General features: G+C 48.8%; 1 long non-coding RNA gene across 4 annotated transcripts in view; it reads right to left on the bottom strand.

The window, feature by feature from the left end:
* Positions 1-8,233, bottom strand: part of LOC138352908 (uncharacterized) — a 560,090-nt gene that overhangs the window by 226,389 nt on the left and 325,468 nt on the right. Inside the window, exon 8 of one of the 4 annotated variants that reach the window (XR_011222963.1) lies at positions 5,932-6,973. The exons of the other annotated variants lie outside the window; for them this stretch is intronic. This is a non-coding gene — a long non-coding RNA (uncharacterized lncRNA). Of the gene's footprint in view, positions 1-5,931; positions 6,974-8,233 lie in introns of those variants that run through there. 4 annotated transcript variants of the gene reach the window in all.

Below are 8,233 nucleotides of genomic sequence, written 5' to 3'. Positions count from 1 at the left end.
AAACAGCCAATGCTGGATCTCGACAACTACTGGATGAACCGGATTAAAGGACCCGAGAGCCATGAGGGCACTACGAGAGTCAACAACTACAAAGGAGGACTGACAACGAGAAAGCAGGAGACGAAGAGCATAGAGAATAGCATAAAGTTCCGCTGTAAAGATGCTAGTCTCCGGAGGTAAGCGACACATATAAGTGCGATCAGGAAAAACAACAGAGTAGCCGACACCGTCCGCCGACTTAGACCCATCAGTGAAGACAGAAACGGAGCGGGAGTGAGAAGAAAAGTGCTCAAGGAAAAGGCGGTTTAGAACCGTAGGAGGGGTAAAAGCTTTAGTGATACGAGTCAAGGATGTACAAAACCGCGGTAGAGGGACCCTCCACGGGGGCAAAGAAGGAACAACACGAGGAGAAACACCAGAAATACGAACGGAAAGAGAATCCTGTAGGCGAGATAACCGGACAAAGAGGGAGGTGGTGAAGAGGAACAGGAACCGCAGGAGGGGTAAAACTTAAAGCACGACAGAGGCGAGAGGAAGGATGTTGCAAGGACCGCGCAAGATAGCGAAGACAGTAGCGATCACGGCGGTCCTGGAGAGACAGGAAGCCAGTGTCAACATACAAGCTAAGGACGGGAGTCGAACGAAAGGCACCAGAACTGAGGCGCAACCCAGTATGGTGCAAAGCATCAAGACGGCGAAGAGTAGAAGGAGAAGCAGACGAGTAAGCAGGGCAACCATAATCGAGCTTAGACACGACGAGAGAGGAATGTAAAGCAAGGAGTGCGCGCCTATCTGCCCCCCAAGAAGTATGGGACAAGACCCGAAGGAGGGTAAGGGCCTTAGAGCACTCAACACGGAGGTAAGAGATATGGGGAGACCAAGACAAACGAGTGTCAAGGAATAACCCCAAAAGCTTCGCGGAATCTTTGTATTCAAGGGGATGACCATAAAGTGACAAAGAGGGACGAAGAACAACCCGTTTCCGCGTAAAAGTCATGGCACAAGTCTTAGAAGTAGAGAACTTGAAGCCATGACCTGTGGCCCAAGACGACACGGCATCAATTGCAAGTTGAAGCCAGCGTTGAAGGAGAGGCGAATCATCACCCTGACAACAAAGGGTAAGATCATCGACATAGAGAGCGGAGAAGACACCAGAAGGAAGAGAGGAAAGAAGACCATTGAGGGCAACCAGAAAAAGAGTAGTGCTCAGAACACTACCCTGGGGCACACCTTCGTATTGCTGAAAAGAGGAAGACAGAGCGGTACCAAGGCGCACCCGAAAGGAACGACGAGAGAGGAAGCTGCGGAGAAAGAGAGGGAGATGACCACGAAGGCCAAAAGAATGAAGTTGAGATAGGATATGATAACGCCAAGTGGTGTCGTAAGCCTTTTCTAGGTCAAAAAGGACGGCAACAACGGAGGTCTTCACAGTACGAATATAGACCTCCAAGTTCACCAGGACATCTGTCGTGCTGCGGCACTTGCGGAAACCAAATTGAGAAGGGGAGAGGAGGTGATGGTGTTCCAGAAACCACATCAGACGAACGTTAACCATACGTTCAAAGAGTTTGCAGACAACTTGTGAGAGCAATAGGGCGAAAGTCCTTAGGGGAAGTACCCAGAGACCCCGGTTTGCGAACAGGGAGGACAACGGCATCGAGCCAGTCCTCAGGGACTGACGACGACTCCCAGATCCGATTATACAGACTCAGTAAATACTGAGACGTGCTCGGAGGGAGATGGCGAAGCATCTCATAATGAATACCATCGGAGCCCGCCGCCGTAGAACCGCAGAGGGCCAGGGCAGAACGAAGTTCAGAGAGAGAGAAGGGATCATTATAGGGAAGCTGAAGATGAGTGCAGAAATCTAAAGGACGAGACTCAAGGACAGGTTTACGAAGAAGGAAAGATTGGGGAAGATGAAGACCAGAGCTAACAGAAGAAAAGTGGGAACCCAGTTCGGAAGCGACCTGCAACGGGTCCGCCACAAGAGTATCATGGAGGTGAAGGACCGGTGAAACATCGGGAACGAACTTACCCGCTATCTTGCGGATACGCTTCCAGATCTGGGCCAGAGGGGTTTCGGACGTAATTGTCGAGACATAAGATGCCCAACATTCACGTTTAGCCGTACGGATGGCCCTACGGGCCACCGCACTCGCATTCCGAAAGAAAAGAAAAGAATCGGTCGTCTGCCTACGGCGGTGCTTCTTCCAGGCTGCACGCTTACAGCGGACAGCCCGAGCACAGTCCGCATTCCACCAGGGAACGCACTTCCGTGGACCCCGAGAGGAAGAGCGAGGAATAGAGCGGAGGGCAGCGTCGAAGACAGTGTCATGAAAAAGGAGGAGAGCGCGAGAGAGAGGGCAGAAGGGAGAGGTCAGAGAGAGTAGCACTGAGGGTAAAATAGGGTCCAGTCCGCCTTAGCAAACTGCCACCTAGGGAAAGAGAGGGAAGGGCGAAAAGAGAAAAAGGAAACAAGGATGGGGAAATGATCACTTCTATGGAGGTCATCAAGAACCTGCCATGTGAAATCTAAGTAAAGAGAAGAAGAGCAGAGAAAGATCAAGACAAGAAAGGGTGCGAGTCCGAGAGTCCAAATGAGTGGGCTCACCAGAATTCAGGAGAGACAGGGAAGAAGAGAGGAGAAACGGCTCAAGAAGGCGACCCCGGGTATTCGTTAGAACGTCACCCCAAAGAGAATGACAACAATTGAAGTCACCCAGCAGGAGCACAGGCTCCGGCAAGGTGTCTAGGTGGTGTTTCAAATCAGGAAGAGAGAGCGGGACACTCGGGAGATAAATGGAACAAACCGAGTACCATTTCCCCACAAAGATACGAGCAGCAGAACAATGGAGAGGCGAAGGAAAAAGTAAAGGAACAAAGGGAACATCAGCACGATTCAAGAGAGCAGAAGAATTAGAAGCCCCAGCAACGGCTGGGGGGGGGGGGGGAAGAGAGAAAGGAATAGCCACGAAAACGACCAGGACGAGCACCAAGCATCGGCTCCTGGAGACAGACACAAAGGGGCGAAAACCGTGAGAATCATAAGTTGGAGTTCGAGGAAATTTGCGTAATAACCTCGAACGTTCCATTGAAGAATGGACAACGATGAGAAGAGAAAGGACAAAAACAGAGAACAAGGAAGAAACAAAGGCGAAAGAACAACAGAGCACGTTAAAGAATATCAGGGTCGGGATCAGGGACAGCAAAGTCAGGGTTAGGGGGCATGGGTAAACTGAGCAAAGACGGAGGGAAGGAAACGGGAGAACAGATCAGAGGTGGGCGGGCGGGGTCCGGAGAAGGAAGAGGAGGAGACAACGGAGAGGAGCAGTCAAGGACAGCAGCAGGAAGAGGGGGAGTAGAAAGAGGGGAGCGCACCCCAGCAAGAGCAGCAATCGAAAGGGAAGCAGGGGCCAAAGAAACCTCCATAGCAGGAACAGGGGGCGCAATCACTGAAACGGGAGGGGAAGGAGCAACAGAGCCAGAAGTAGGAGCTGAGGAAGAAAGCGAAGCCTTCTTACCCACCTGGGAGGAAGGAGAGGAGCCAGGCTTACGCTTCTGACTTAAAGAGACAGGTGTCCCAGCAACTACGTACCGGGCAACGGATTCCAGTGTCTCAACAGCAGAAGCTGAACGAGAGCACACACTACGGCCGTTAGGAGAGCGATGGACATCCGCCTGCACCGACAGGCGGCGGGGAGAGCCGATAGATGGAGGAAGAGGATGGGAAGGAGGATCGGAGGGAGACGAGGAAGAAGACACAGGAGACATGACAGACCGGGTACAAAGAAGGGGAACCCCAGACAGAGGACCAGGAGGGGGACCCCTCGGGACAGAACACAAAGGGACAGAGGAGGGGGCAGTGGGCGTATCAGGGTCCAAGGCCCGGAAACGATTGCGAGTCTGAGGAAGGGGGAAGGACGAGTAGAGGAAGAGCGCAACACGCGAGCATAAGAGATGTTAGTATAAGGCGGGAGCCGGCGAACCTGGCGCCTCGCCTCAGGAAAAGATAAACGCTCCCGGTGCTTCAGGTTTAGGACGGCTGCCTCAAGCTTGTAATGGACACAGGCACGGGAGAAGGTAGGATGGGCCTCATCGCAGTTGAGGCAGCGAGCTTGGGGAGAAGTGCACTCCGACTTAGAGTGACCTACACTCCCACACAAAGGGCAGAGACAGTCCCAGAGCAGCGGAGGGCACCATGCCCAAACCTCAAGCACTTGTTACAAAGTCGAGGAGAAGGAATATACTCCTGAACAGAGCACCTAGCACCAGCAAGAATGACAGAGGATGGAAGGGTCCTGCCATCAAAGGTGATCTTCACAACGCGAAGGGGTTGACGGCGACGACCACGAGGGGGGACAAGTAAACATGTCAACCTGGAAGACAGAATGGCCTTGGGCATCAAGGATATGCCGAATATCATCGTGGCAATCCTGCAGATTCCGAACACCGGTTGCAACATGGGGTGGGAGGAGAATAGTGCCAACACTGGCATTCATCTGAACGTTCTTTTGACCCGAACAGGGATCTCGCCAAGGCAAAATAAGGCAGCCAAGCGGGAAGCTGCATCCTGAGAAGGAGCAGCAACGACACGTGTACCGAGACGAGTGGGGTTGAAAGTAACAGACGCATCCACGGAATCTACAAGATGCCGATGGAGGGAGAAATCGTCAGGAGGCGCAGAATCAAGAGGGAGGAGATCAAAGTATTTGGCCCATGAAGCAGGACCAAACAAGGCCTGATACGTATCAGCACGGGAAGGAATCGAGCGAGTGCGGCTGGGGCGCGAACGGCGTTGAGAACCCCTAGAGAGAGGGGTCAAAAGGCGCAGTAGTCACAACGAGAGACTTAGCCGCACCAGGGGACGAAGTGGTCACCACCGGGGGCTGGAGGCTCGACCCAACCACAGAGGAGGGAGGGGAGCTGGGGGAAGTAGTCAGAACGGTCAAAGGAGGAGCAAGGTCGGGGCCCAACGCAGCGGGAGCTACAGAGCCTGGTCTTCCAATACAGGCCGACTCCGGGGCTTGGTCGCCCACCCCACGAGCCTGAGAGGGTACAACGGAAACATTCAACGACAGAGACGAAAAGTGATAAATTCATCCACGAATGTGCCCCCATACCCACCATGGAGCCACAATTAGAGGCAGGACACCCAACAGGAAGCTATCGCCGATCATGCCGGGGCCCCCTAGGGGTGCGTCGTGAGTATACGCCCCACAAACGCCACCTTAAGAACCGTCAGTCCGTCGAGATCGGGTTCAGCGACGAAAAGGGTATTGACAATAAAAGGTTCCCCTCGCTCGAGACGTTGGGTACTACAGTTCTACGGGTGCAAGAGTATGCCTCCTCAAGCACCCGGGCGTCAAAATAGAAGAAGTCCAAAGAAATAATGCAAAACAAGCAAAAGGTCTGCAGGAAACGAGCAGATAGAAGAAGAGGGGGGAGAAAAACGAAACATAAGGAAAAGGAAAAGTGATCCGGCACAATTAGAGAAGACGGCAGCAAGAGTGCAAGGCCAGAAAAGGACAGGACTGCCCCACGGAGCATCACACTCCGGTAGCCGTCCACCAAGCCCCCACACGACGCCAACGGGCCGGATGGGGAGGGGGACAGTGGAGGAGTTTGCAGCTAGCAACGCTATGGTCGCGGGTTCGCAGCCCCTCGAGCCCTAGTGGGTTTTCTCATCGATATTGTGTGTCAAGTTCGTGCATTTGCAGGTGGGCTATAATCTGCCTTCCACTGACGTACCATCTCTTCCCAGAAATGAAAAATAGTTGCGCTTCAACTTGTGACGAGTTTTATGACAGGAGCACTATACCAGTCTGCCTGTCTCCAGGAAAGGCAGCCCTTTAGGGTCTGAAGCAGGAGGAATAAACTTTAGTGTACTATAGAAACAAATCTGTAACAAGGACTAAATAATACTCTTGGTAAACGGCAAAAAAACTTCTTTATCTGTCACTTGCATTATTACTCAATTGGTTGTGTACCATCGCTATAAGTTTATATCAGACATTAAGTTTTATTCTGAAACGCTTACAAAGTAGATGGTAAACTGAAAGTTTAGATCCTCCAGAATAGGCACGTTCGCCCACAGTCACAGTGTTTTATCTTAAACCAATCAGTGGGTGGGATTTCCTGTCGAGCAAGTACATCCCTTGTGTTGGACTTTATACCTAAAGAAAAAATTAGTCTTATATCCCTTTGGCTGCCTTTTGTCTTCGTGGGTAGGGAGACTTTAGTCGTAGTGTCTGCTACATCCGGCTACTGGAGAATTATGATGAGGTTATCGTCCGTGCTCGAGACAATAGCCGGTGTATACATTTTGCTACCCTGGGGCTAGATTCACTAAGTAGTTACTCAAGTCTTTACGAACCTGTACATCTTTCCTCAATCTTTGGCAACTTAGTTTAAAATTATTAAAGTTGATGATCTCTGAAGCAGAAGGCTGTTTATATCAACTATTATTGTTATAAACAGCCTCCTGGTTCTTCGCAGCTCATTAACTGTTTAATAATTTTAAACTAAGCCGCCGAAGACTGAGGAAAGATGTACACGTTCGTAAGTACTTGTGTAACTGCTTGCCGCCTTGCGGAGTACTCACTTTTCTCCAGTTGTTCAAGGTCCTGTTTAGACTAAAGGGAATTTATGCTCTTATGTCCCCGATTTTTATTTTCGTGGCTTCTGACCGAGGATTATTCCCCTTGGCTTTTAACTGAAGGTTTGGTAGTTTGTGGTGGATTTGTGGCTTCAAGTGGCCGAGTAGATCCAAAGGCTTTGATTTTTGACCCATTCTAAGCATCGTTTGTTCCATGTCAATGTTCCGCATGATTTTAATCCACTCAGTTTGGACATTTTGCATTTGTTTGTGTTCTTTATGCAGATATTTTCCATATATCAGTGTGTAGCTCGCTGCATCCTCTACACCATTCCAGAACTGCAGGCATCCTTATGGGGGCCGAAACACCGACATCTGTAACAGCCAGGTACAGAAATAATAATGTTAGTCCTACGTTTCTAGAAATAATTCAAGCATCCCATTTTCTTTATTCCGTAAATTTGTCTCAACCCTATTAATCATAATTTCCAAATTTATGAGATTTTTCAATTTCGCCACTTATTGTCCACGTAACTTAGCAACAATTTTTTTCTACTGCATTAAACTGCATATAGACAGAGACTTAAAGTATGCTAGACCTTTCAGAGTCCGCGGTCATCTATAAACTTTTAAACATTGTCTTTTCATTTCGAAACATTTGCTAGAATAAAATGTTTATGCCAGTCTTTGCTAATGTTAGACAGTCTTGTGATCAAACTAATATGGCTTATACTATTCCAGGATCCGTAAGTAGCAAATGGTACGTCTTTATTATCCGCGATGATAATCTATATTGCAAAGAAGTAATTATCAATAGAAGACACCAAACCGGGAAAGCTATGTAACACCATCAAATGTGCGGAATAATCAGAGGGCGCTAAATATCACCAAGGATGCCAATACGAGAACAAAAACGCATAAGGCGATCGATATCAAAATTATCAGAGTCGCTAAAAATTCTATCGAGGGACATGCGACCGCGAGGGACTGTCGGAAAAAAGACACGCTCGTCTTGGAAGTCAGGACATGTATTACAAGGAAAATGATGGGCAAGTCCCACTGTGAATGTTTACGCCATGCAGGGTTAAGTTAATGAAGGCCCAAACCTCTGAACGCTGTTGGACCCCTACTTAACCTCTTAAGAGTTTTAAGTATGGTTTTAAAGAACAATCTTCGCAGAGTTTTGGCGTTTTAAATCAAACTTTTTGTTCTATTTCTCACAGGAACTTTCCAGTTATATAAACAAGGAAATGCCACGGCTCATGAATTTTTCTGCGACATGCCTGACATGCCTTTATTGCGTGGGGTGAATTTATTCTGTACTTAAGAACAGGAATTTGTTAATGATTTGTAGAAGAAAAAAAACTATACGAATGCTTAATTTAATCATCACGAATAATGGGTGAACATCACGATCATTTATAACTTATAAGAATAAACGGTCAATGCTGCAGCTCTATTCAAAGTGAGACGAGCTCCACCATACTAAAGTCATTTATAAGCAAAACCAATGAATTTAGTTTTAATTGAATACAACACAAAAGTGGTAATTCTTAAGCACTGTCGGGGAAAAGAACTTTACTATAATTCATTAGAAGAAAACGGTGGATCATTGCCCTGTCGCCAATAAATGCC

Source organism: Procambarus clarkii, chromosome 55 (assembly GCF_040958095.1).
Source record: "Procambarus clarkii isolate CNS0578487 chromosome 55, FALCON_Pclarkii_2.0, whole genome shotgun sequence".
Lineage (NCBI taxonomy): Eukaryota > Metazoa > Arthropoda > Malacostraca > Decapoda > Cambaridae > Procambarus > Procambarus clarkii.
This window is presented reverse-complemented; position numbering and strand designations above follow the sequence as displayed.